The 12287-nt window shown below is 44.6% G+C and overlaps 1 protein-coding gene across 10 annotated transcripts in view; it reads right to left on the reverse strand.

Moving 5' to 3' along the window:
• ENOX1 (ecto-NOX disulfide-thiol exchanger 1) overlaps nucleotides 1–10876 on the reverse strand; it is a 366413-nt gene extending 355537 nt beyond the window's left edge. For all 10 annotated transcript variants that reach the window (XM_035553403.2, XM_050715842.1, XM_050715826.1 and 7 more), the window contains exon 1: nucleotides 10639–10876. The gene's annotated coding sequence lies outside the window, so the exon portion shown is untranslated. The remainder of the gene's footprint in view (nucleotides 1–10638) is intronic.
• Between the last annotated feature and the right edge of the window lie 1411 nt (nucleotides 10877–12287).

A 12287-nucleotide genomic window follows, 5' to 3' on the forward strand; every position in this document is an offset into this window, starting at 1 on the left:
TAAGCGGGCAATACACAGAGGCTTATATCTCACCCTGTATTGCTCATTTTGTGTTATGCTGACAGCAATGTTACCACAAAAGAAAGTTTCTCATCAAGTTTTAAGTCTTCATTTTCCTAGTGTTTAAGACATGAATGGCTATTGCTCTTTGTCCTCCCTGATGACAAAGACAAACTGATTCCTCTAGAACGAAGCGACGTTGAAGAGCCACTGAAACGGCTAGAACAGTGACTTCAGTGCTCATCACAGCTATATTTCAGTGATGACAAGGGTGTCAGAGCATCTCATCTCCAGTATTATCGAACTCAATATTCTGCTTTTGATTCAATTTTCAGTTCCATCTGGCAGCCCATTTGACATTGAAGAACCAAAAGAAATAGATATTCTGCATGATTTCAAGATGGCCACTAGTCTTTTCCATCTAGCTACTCTCATGTCTCTTATACCTTAGATATAGAAGAATTGTTTGATTATAGTGTTTTTTGACCACTTCATACTACTCCCTATATTCTTGAGCAATATGAGCCTGAAAAAAAATATTACTTTTATCAATTCTATTTCCCTTGTAGAATACAGCACCAAATAGAATCAACTTCATTATGATGGAAAAGGTAAACCTAGATGAGACTGGCAATCTTATAAACAGCTGCACTGTCAGATGTGCTGCCTACTTCCAGATTCTAATTAATGAAACCCACTCTGACTGTGCAGTACTCCATTTGCTTCCTTCTCACCACTATCCACGGAGAGTGGATTACATTAAGCAGCTACTCCGTTCTCATTATCAGCAAGACTTCTCTTTCCCTATCCCCAGAGACTTTACGTAGTTAGATAATCTCTCTTAGTATTTCCCAAGAAACATAAAAAGAAATTACAAATTTCAACCTTTCACTTAAAAAAAAATGTTAATAGTTTCCTTCTCATACAAAAATTGCAGCCTTGTATTTTGCAAAGAAAACAATATTAACTACCCATTACATATGTTCTGCAAAATGATACATAAGTTTAACAAATGCAACATGGAAAACAAAACTGTAAAACCCAACTAATGACACACATACTGCACCTGGTTTCGCATGTTTTCTGTAATAGCATTAACCTTTTAACAGAATTGGCAAGCAGCTGGATAGCTAAGTAGATTGGCAACAGTACACGGAGCCTTTCACCTGGAGTGTATCAGCTCAAGTTTAGCCCAGCTCCCTCTAGGAACTGAAAACATGTGCTCTCTCACAGGCTGTCAGTGAAATAAAATGGTAATTGCTATCTGCTTCATACAAAATAGGAGATTACACTGCAGAAGAAGAGCCATCAGCATAAACAGCATTTCCTCTCAGCGTTAAGATATGAATAACCTTGAACCAAAAACTGACCAAGGGCCCCTTCATTTGTTAAAATGATATTGACCTAAGAGATTTTTGGGCCAAGTAACAGAAAGGCAACATAATGAAGATTTTAAATCAAACTTATTTTCCAAGTCCTTTAAGTTTTCATTCATAGCAGCCTGCCAACAGTACCTCTGTTTATACTCTGCCTGAAGACTGTGGAAGCCAGATGCCTGCATGCAGAGGACGCATGAGGATGCCTGAATAGACCACCCTTTTACAGCTAGTAAATCCACACAGAGTGCTTGTTCACATCCAGGTGCCTGCCATCCTTATCTGCCAGCAGAGGACCATAAACATACACTTTTTTTTGATGCTTCTATAACCATACTACCCTGAGCTGTGATCTCATCAAACTTCACTGCTAAGCAAGGGTCACAACTCCATGGAAAATTCGCAATAAGCTAAGTGACTAAGTGGATCACTTACTCAGTAAATGCTTTCTTCTGAGTTGGTGCTGAAGTAATGCCAACATCCACCGCAAGTCATCAGAAGAGATTAATCCATGGATCTTTGCCACCAAACTCTAAGCCTCTACCACTGCAGAATGTGAGGGAGCTGTTTGCTTCACTTGGTAGCAATAGCAAGCTCTTATTCTATATGCACAGGAGACACCAAATTAGGGTATAACACAATTTCACAGAATGTCAGACCAGCAAAACACTAGGAAGCAATCTGCTACTTTCAGATGAAACAAACTTATTTGTCATCACTGAAAATCCTCTTGACTCTTCTTACAAGGGCACAGGTATCAGCACCTCTTCTAAGAGTGTGCTCTCACTCCAGTTATTGCATTCCACCTCCCTAAGTGCACCTCGTGCCTTTATCAGCTACTTCTATTTCATTTCTTTGTTTCCCTGACAAAATGCTTGCTAACAGGTATGGGTAAGTCTAGACAGAATTGTAAAAAACTATGTTAAACTCTAACCGTATTCTACCCCAGACACACCTGTTATGTCCTGAAACTTTTTTACACAGTGTATAGGGCACAAACTCCTTTAAAATCTACATAAAGCCAACCTGTCATGCCAGAATAATTGTGTGTTATCCACTCTGGTCACAGAGGAACTGTTCTGTTGATGAGATCTAGAATACCAAAGCTCACATCCTAAACACTATCTTAAATGTACCTGTAGGGGGGGGGAAACAAAAACAAAAACAAAACAAACAAACAAAAAAAACACCTGCTTTAAAGTCTCATTTAAACTATTACCAAAAATAAAGATCTATTAGCATAAACAAATTGTAATTAAGACAGTTGTTGACCTAGCTCCTCTGTGCAAGGACAACAGACAGAATAATAACCTTGTACTTTGACAGCATCTTTCATCCAAAAGGATTCCATCCAACAAGCCTGATCTTACACACATTTACAAAGAAGAGCACTTATGGAGTAATCCTAAGTAAACTAACCTACCTAATTTCACTATCATCAGCTACCTAGCATTACCCACTCAATTGTACAGGTTATTTTTGTCTACCTTATCCATCCATCAAAAAAAATTATCCATCCATCAAAAAAACTGCCCTTCTAATATCAGCAATGCATAGGCAACAACTTCAGCCCTAATCCTTAGGCTCTGCCATAAAAAAAAACCCTTGTTCCATTTTCATTCAACCTCTTCTCAGACCTCCATCACCAACGCTATCAACCAACCCCCAGGGACAAGGTCCAGCAAGGGCTGAACCTGGTTTACACATCGAAGGATTTCTTTTTAAAGTTACCTGGGACGTACCAGGAGTGCATTGTTTACAGAACAATGTTTTTTCTCATATTACGCTGCTCACAGGAAATCTAGAGGAAGCATAAACCTGGCCTCTATAACTTCATCACATGGCTTTCTTGCACCAAAACGTATTTAAACCAAAAGCCAGTCTCACCAAACAGCTCTGCCACAGATCATCTTTCACTTGAGTTTGGCACTCATGCAAAATTGCTGTTTTAATCACCATCCAGCATGGAAGGGTTATCCCAAATCACCTGTTTTTACCTTATGATTACTAAAATAGACCTTGTTTAATCAGTTGGCTGCCAGGTATCCACAACACATGGCAGAGGGAAATCCACCTCCTCCCCTGCAATTTGCATGGCTTTTGGAAAACTTTCCCTTATGATACTAGACTGCACTATGGTTTTTTGTTTGACTGTTTGTTTGTTTGTTTGTTTTTCCCCTGAATACATGCTTCAGAGTAAAATAAATTACAAGAAACCATTGTAATAGCATCATTCCAGGCAAGGGTTCCTCAAGAAAACACCCACTATACCATGAACCTGCATCTTGCCTGTCTGTTTTTACCCAGACTGAGTGGATGAGGGAGCTATTTGAAGCAGTACACCCTGAGAAACATTATTCATGCTTCTGTCCTCCTCTCACGGCCTTTTCCAGAAAACAAGTCACTGACAGTAGTCATCTGGACTTGCACTGCACACAGACTAGCCAGATCACAGCAGACAACTGGTGAGAGATCATAATGGGTACAGAGGCAGGGAGGGACACGAAGGGATAATTAGCAAGTTCTACTGCTTCATCATTCATACCTGATGGCAGTGAGCTTCATTATATGAAGAAGCAAAATGCTGCAGAAGCTGTCACCCCTGTGCCCCCTATACCACCCTGAGATGCTCACTGTTTTCAAAAGGGAAAACAAACAAATGAATGAAAAAAAAAATAAATAAAAAATAAAAGAGTTGTTTACTAGAAAATCTACTGTAGCTAATCCTTGCATATCCATCATCCCAGCATTAGATCAACCTGAGCCCATATGATGACCCTGCTCTGAGTCACGCTTTTTTAAAACCATAAAACCCAACTGTCTTGGCACTGGAAATTGCTTTGCCAAGGTACGAACACTCCAGCTTGAGAAAAATCAAGTCAAGGATTGCTGGCCCAGGTTCTGACCTATTTTCTCCTGTAACCTTCAGCTCAAACTAGAACAAACCACAGACACGAAAAAAGGCTGTTAGATCTTGTACTCCTACACCTTTAAAATGCAGAATCTCTTCCTCCAGTACATTTTTAGTGACTTGCCTGCAGAAAGGACTTGCCTAAAACTCTTATTTTAAACATCTGAAAGGGAGGTTCTCACTATACCTAGGCTAATATAGGCCCTAATACATATTCCTATCATTAAGCTTTTGCCCAGAATTCAACTTAAGCTTTTTCTTCCTTTATTTCATAATGAGGATGACAGGACACTGGAACAGGTTGCCCAGAAAAGCTGTGGATGAGCCACCACTGGAAGTTTTCAAAGTTGGGATGTATGGGGCTTTCAGCAACCTGGTCTAATGGATGACACCCCTGATCACATCAGCAGGGTGGGATTAGATGACCAAACCATTCTATGATTCTCTTCTCCCACATAATGCACTGAAAAAAAATAGATTCCTTCGACTGTAATACATTTCAGAAATCTCAATATAGTTTAATAATCTACTCACATTTGGTGCCAGGCTAAATATATATATATTTCTGAATGTTTCCCCTCAAGCTAGTTCCTTCGGACATCTGAGCATTTTGTTGCTCTTCTTTGAGCTCTATTGAAATAGTCTTTAACATCCTGTTGATATGGTATTCAGTTTTCAGATGTGTTTGTGGCAGATGCGTACAAAAAGGAATCATAGAATGTTTTTGGGTAGGAAGGGACCTTAAAGATCACCCAGTTCCACCCCTCTGCCATGGGCAGGGACACCTCCCACCAGACCAGGTTGCCCAAAGCCCCATCCAGCCTGGCCTTGAACACCTCCAGGGATGGGGCAGCCACAGCTTCTCTGGGCAACCTGTGCCAGTGCCTCACCACCCTCTGAGGGAAGAATTTCCTCCTAACCTCTAACCTTTAAGGTCCCTTCCAAACCTCTAATCTAAATCTCCCCTCTTGTAGTATTAAACCATTCCATCTCATCCTATCACTCCACCCCCTGACAAAGAGTCCCTCCCCAGCTTTCCTGTAGGTACTGGAATGCTGCTGTAAAGTCTCCCTAGAGCGAGCCTTCTCTTCTCCAGGCTGAACAACCCCAACTCCCTCAGCCTGTCTGTCTTCATAGGAGAGGTGCTCCAGCCGCTTGACCATCTTCATGGCCCTCCTCTGGACCCACTCTAACAGCCCCACATTTTTGTGCTGAGGGCCCCAGAGCTGAACGCATCACTCCAGGTGGGGTCTCAGGAGAGCAGAGCAGAGGGGGACAATCACTTCCCTCACCCTACTGGCCACGCTGCTTTTGATGCAGCCCAGGATATGGGTGGTTTCTGGGCTGCAAGCACACATTGCTGGCTCATGGTGAGCTTCTCGTGAGCCAACACCTCCAGGTCCTTCTCCACAGGGCAGCTCTCAATACATTTGAGAAATCCCACTTCTCTGTTCACTGGCATAGCACCTTTTTGTTGTCAGCTCAACTACAAACTGTGCTGTTCTGTAATCAAGTCACACTGCGAACCTGTGTATTTCTTCCTGCTGTGTCTTAATTCTAGATTACTTCAAGCATTGCTATTATCCATCAGTAAATTCCCAATTTGAGACCTCCTCTCCTATGAGCCTGCCTTTTCATGAACTTTGTTCCCTTTGCTCTACTATCCTGTAACAATTCTACTTAAGTTCAGTTTACTCCAAAGCAAAGATGTTGCTAGTTTCAAAGGTTACAGGTTTTGCTTGAGGCCCCTATTCAACAAAGCATTTAATTACATGCCTAACTTTAACCACATGCTTAAATCCAATTGATCTCAGCAAGCAGAGATGAGCTTAAGCATATGTTAAAAGAGAAAAAAAGAAAAAAAGAAGAAAAAAAAAGTTAGGCATGCAAGTCAATGCTTTGCTGAACCAAATCCTCAGTTTCTGTAATCACATGGATGATTTATTTTCCATCTTTGGCAAGAATTGACAGCTCAATGCTTTCGTGTTACAGGATTTAAAAATGAAGCTTCTCGAGAGTCCAAAACTGACATCATGCTTTTGTTCCTTTCTTAAAATAAGAAAGGGAAATAAATACTTAAGCAAATATCCAACAATACGACAATCATTAAGCCTCTAGGATTTAAACACAGTAACTCTACATTCTCGTTACTGCAGTACCCTCTGAAAAAGATAAAATTAAAAAGCCATGTGAAAATGTTTAAAAAAGACTTGCCGCACGTGCATCTCAGTAAGATAAGCAGCACGTTCCCTGCTAGCTCGTTAGCCACTACCATCATTGCATAGTTAAATGGTGAGAACAAAGCTGTCAATTTCTTAATTCTTTTCTAACTAAACACATTTAAATAAAATGGATTTAACTCATTGCTCCAAGAAAGATTTAAGGGGGAGAAGTGGCAAGAAGTTACCAGTCTTTGGTTTTGGCTATGGGTTGACTACTTCTACCAGTCTCCAACCCACATAACAGCACATGTAAGATTTTACATCAATAAACAACAAATGCAGTTGGCATAACAGGAATTTTGTGGAGAGTGTTTAAAATCACTTCCAAATGTCTTCCATTGTTTACATGCAGACTACTTCATGACCTTTCTCTTAATTATTTTTTGTTTTGTTTTGCTTTGTTTATTTGTACTTTTTTGCTTTTTTTGCCTTCCCTCATTCTGCTGCCTGGTAACTACAGGTAGGGGCTACGTGGAATGGAATTAGGCAGCCATACCAAGTGTAATCTGTGCACTACCCCACTGTAAGTCTCTGGGTTTGGGAGGAGTGCCATCTGAGAAAGAAATGACGAAGAAAAAAATGGAAAATGACTACTTCCTCTCCAACCATAAAGCCTTCCAAAATTCAATTAACGTGTTCTAAACTAAACTGTCAACACAAGCTATGGCACTAAAATGTTTAATTTCAAATGTATATAAGAAAGTAGCTGCTCATTGATATTTATCAGAATTATAATATTCCCTGACAATTGCATTTCAACCATTGTTATTGAAGTGACATTTGTTTTAACTCTTTTGTCCCTCAGTAGTTACAATGAGCCCTAAAAATCCTATAGACAATATATATAATCACATATATAGACAATATATATAATCACACCTGTCATATCTCGTACCCCAAAAGCCACTCAGAGATGCAGTTCCCACACCTAGCACAAATAGCATTGTTTACTAATGATTACTAAAGGATTACATTTGCTGTTTTCCCCACAGCAAATACATCTTGTGATTTTAGGTTTTCTAAGATGGAAATGATACCTTCACTTTCACAGATTCAGTGGTGCAACCAATAGGAAAACCACCCGTGTTCATTTACAGCACAACCACTGAAAATGCTGCTGGATACCCAAGACCCATAGGTAAAACTCTGAACAACTTTTTGCCACTTTCTACTATAAAGGAAGGGCAGGAGGCAAAGAGGCAGAAGTGTAGAAACTCCTCTGCACCACTGTACATACAACTACTCATCTGTAACTGCTCATCTCCTTTTCCCACTGCGGTTCTAAGCACTAACACCTGCTGGAAAGCTGAAACCCGATAGGCAGTAAGTACAGATACAGGGTTAGATCCACAGCCTGCACTAATGGATTTTTTCGGATAGATGGCAGTGCACAAAGTGCATATGAGACTGGTCCAGGGTCGAGAATCCATTTCAATGCTCAGACACTAACTAACGGAATTACCGCATTATCAAAAGCGCTTTTAGAAAGATCATGGCTTCAGACCCTGTCCTGCTGCACTGGGATAGCTTTAGCTCTTTGGAAGGGGTGAACTGGGTGCCAAAAACATAAAAGTAGCAAAGCAGAGCTTTGGATTTTATTTCCCATTCCTGTGAGTGGCAAGGGGGTTGTTTATTTTTTTTAATGCATTCTAACAAACATGGTTTTAAAGCACAAAGCTAAAAGATGATTAGCAAGACAAAGTAGGAGATCCTGCATACTGGACACAGTAGATCATAAAACTGGTTCTCTGAGGTTGGTAACAGTATAGATTTAGAAATATTCCAGCAATAAAAAAGGGCATTTCAAATCACTCATTGGCAATAAAATCTACAAATACTACTCACTTTGTGCCCTCCTCACTCTAACAGACACTGTTATCAAGCTAAGAAAGCAGCGTGAAATTTTAACCATTTAACTGCATTTAGCCTGGCAAGTCCCTTTCTCACAAAAGGAAAACCCTAACAAAGCAGCCGAAATGCACAGGAGCGAATCTCACTACACGGCTGGCAGTTCTGTGCCCACTTCGGGGTTTTGACACGCAGCCCTCATGATGTGGAAGCATCCACCACCGTTTTGTTTTCTGTTCACAGTAGGGGGTTGCTAGGAAACAAAATACTATTGTCTGATTTCATGATCTATTGCCTGGTTTGCTTGGCAAGAGCGTCTCCTGAAGCTATCGCCGGATTATTTTACATTGTGCGGAGATTAAGACTAACATTAAAATACACGTATGCAATGAGACAAATTGTAAAAAAAAAAATAAAAGCCTCAAAATTCAGGGGAAAGAAGACAAAGTATCCTGGAAAAATGAACTCTGGTAGCCCGGTGCTATTTATGTACATACACACTCGCACGTGCATCACCGCTCCCTTACTGTACCTATAGTTTTGTGGACTTGTCGGAGACTCTCTCGCCTCTGAGGACACAAAACGTTCCCTTACTACGGGAGAGCTACTGTACGCTGCAAGTTCTGTAAATACCACATGCTGCAGAACGTCTGGTGCTGCCAAGCAAACACACTGGAGTCATTTTTTCCAGATTTCAGCTGAGGGTTGTTTTGGTGCCTTAATTTCTTTATGTAATTGGTTTTGCACATTCGGACAGAGAGAAGAGTCTGAGACAATTACCCCCCTTGGTCCCCCCCCTTTGGCTGTAATGTAAATAAATAAATAAATGAAAACATCAGGAAAAGAGATCTAGAATTGAAAGCCACAAAAGCACATTTCACCTCTTTTTTACAGCAAGGCATCTTTGTGAAGCAAGAGATTAACACATTATTAGGCACCACATTTGTTTGGTTCTATGAAGGCATCCCCACAGCACACGCGGAGACCTCAACACCAAAAAAATACACAATCACACTTAAAAAGCTGAGAGGGAGATGGAGAGGCTTCTGTACAATGCGTTACAGAAAGAGGTTTCAAATAAAACCTCCATAGTAGTTATTACTCTTTTATGCATATCTACGATTTCGCACCACGCACAACACACGCTATTTCAAAGTCCTTTCAACTTATTTATTAATGTTGACGTATTTTATCATTCTGTTTTAAATTCCGGAAGAAAAAAAAATGAATGAGGCACGTTGCAAAAGGCATCGAAGCTCTTGACACACTACAGCAGAACTTCCAGCGATAAAAAGAGAAAAGTAACAACAGGCAAGACAGAAAATACACCAAGGCTTCTCGCCTCCCCTGCCCAGGGATGGATTCCCTCAGACCCCAACCTTCCTCAGGGCCACCAGCCCTCTCCAAAACCACCCTGGGGATGAAAGACCGAGAGTAAAAGGCAAGGCAGCTTCTTTTGCAGCCCAGACAACAGCAAGATTAGATCAAAGCAACGGGAGATGGACACGACCCGCAGCCAATCCCGGGTAGGATACGGCTTTTCCCCGGCTGGGAAGCTCCTAGGGTAACCCCACTGCCACCCCGGGATGCTGGGGCGTGCAGCATCACCCCGGCACCTCCTCCGAAGCGCTCGCTCGGGCACCGGGGGGGACAGAGGAGGAGAGCGACGGGACAGCCACCCCCGGAGCCGGCACCGCTCTGGGAGCTGCAGGGGGGGCTGCCTTGCCGCAGCTGGGGACGCCTGGCTCCCCGCAGACACCAGCAGGGCTCTGCGAGGGGGGACACGGGTTCTGTAGGGTCCCCGGTCCCTGCAGGACAGGGCTGCGGGGCCCGGAGGGTGCTCCCCTCTGGGGGGGACAAAAGGGGGGTTCCCAGCCCAGCCCGGTGGGGGGCGGCGGCAACTGCAATTTACAAAAAAAAAAAAAAAAAAAAAAAAAAAAAGGATAAATAAATAAATATACAAATATAAATAAATGGCCCGCTAGTGGAGGGCGGGGGGGGGGGGGGGGGGGGGGGGGGGCACGGGGAGGCTGTGGGAACACCCCAAAAGCAGCCGGCCCCCAAACAAGAGCCGAAGCCGGGCGCCCAGGAGAGCAAACTTTCCGACTCACCGGGGAGAGCCGGTGCCGGGGGGGCTGTGAACGGCCCCCGGGAAGCGGAGCCTGGACCGGGACCGGGATCGGGACCGGGACCGGGACCGGGATCAGGGACAGGGGCTGCGCGGCTCGCCCTGCTCCCCTCGCCCTCCTTCCCTCCCTCCCCCTGCCCTCCCCGTACCTACCGGCTGCCGGTGCGGGGCCGCGGAGCAGCGGGAGCCGCCGCCCGCCCCCTCTCCTTTCCTCCCCTCCCCTTTTTCCCTTTTTCCTTTCCTTTTTCCTTTCCCTTCCCCTCCCCGGCGGGCGCTGCAGCGGGCGGAGGACGCCCCGCGGCGGCGGGGAGCGGGGGGCCGGGGAGGAGGCGGCGGCCGCCGATGCACAGGGAAGGGAGCGAGCGGTGTGTCCGTGTGTCTGTCTGTCTGTCTGTCTGTCTGGGTGCGGGTGTGTGTGTGTGTGTGCGCGCGGCGGGGAGGGATGCTGCAAGGGAGCGAGGGAAAATTCTCCCCTCCTAGCGAAGCCGCCGACAAATGGCAAGGCAGGTGTGCAGGGGAGGCAAGGCTCCCGGAGGATGAGGAGGAGGAGGAAGAAAGAGGAGGAGGAGTGGGGGGAGGCGGCCGGGGGTGGGCGGTGAGGAGGGCGGGGAGCACGGAGCCCGGCGGCGGGAGCAGCCCCGAGGAGGAGGAGGAGGAGGAGGAGGAGGAGGAGGAGAAGGAGGAGGAGGAGGAAGAAGCGGCAGCGGGGAGCCCAGGGTAACTGGGGGAGGTGCCCCAAGTTGTCCCCCAAGCCTCCGCTCAAACTGCCCCAGCCGCGGCTTAGGGAGCTGCATCCCACCCGGTGAGCTCCCGGTGCGCCCTATGGAAAGCCCACTGCGAGAAGTACCGGTGTCGGACACGGGGCTGGGGACAGGGTGGGAAGGGGGGCTTGGGCTCAGCTTTCCTTCAGGAAAGGGGCAGCTGGCCGAGGGCAGAGCACCCCTGCTCATGGGAACTGGTGTCAATAAGCAGTTCCCAAAATCCGAGCTGCTCCTAGAGGTGCCTTCTCGGTGGAGAAGAGACTTAGCCAAGGCCTTTGTGGCTGAATTTCATCCCTGACAAGGGGTGTTTGCGAGTCTGAACTCTTCGTGCTGCTTGGGAAAAGCCTGTTCTTCTCCTGGCCTGAGCTGCTATGGGAGGCTGCTGGAAGCGGCCCCATTGCGCGGTAGAGATGGCTGTGATTTAGTGCTGGAGAAAGCCTTTGAATGCCCATTTATAACAGGTTTCAGCACACTTCTGGGTGACGATTAGTTGGTAAGTGAAAAGTGGCTGTGGCTGAAAGGTGGAAACTAACATCAGATATTAAATATTGCACGCGGCAGCTATGATTTCTAGTAGTAGGAAGAAAATCTGATAGAAAAATCTCCAGTTTCTCCTTTTTTCACAGTACTTCTTTCACCAAAGTGGCACTGAATTACATCCACAGGTATTGGGCTAATTGTGTATGCTCACCAGCCCATCATTTTAGGTTTACCAGCAAACATGCTTATGCAACAGAAGCAATTTCCACACCACTGGGCTCATCTGATTTAAACGACACTGGCTTGTGTTGCCTCCATGAGTAGCTTTTTTTCCCCTGGCTGGCAGGGTTAGTGTCACAGCTTCAGTTTGAGAAGTGACAACAAATAATACTGACACAAATTATACCGAGCAATGCAAGGGCATACACATAGAGGACAAAAACTGGGAACTAATGCACTACCATAGGTAAGTGTTAACTACCTCTGCTGAGGAGCAGGAGCCGCTCTTTGCCCAGCTGTGCAGATGTGGATTACTTATTTCTTCATGCTTTTTTGTTTGTT

This window comes from Cygnus atratus, chromosome 1 (assembly GCF_013377495.2).
Source record: "Cygnus atratus isolate AKBS03 ecotype Queensland, Australia chromosome 1, CAtr_DNAZoo_HiC_assembly, whole genome shotgun sequence".
NCBI lineage: Eukaryota > Metazoa > Chordata > Aves > Anseriformes > Anatidae > Cygnus > Cygnus atratus.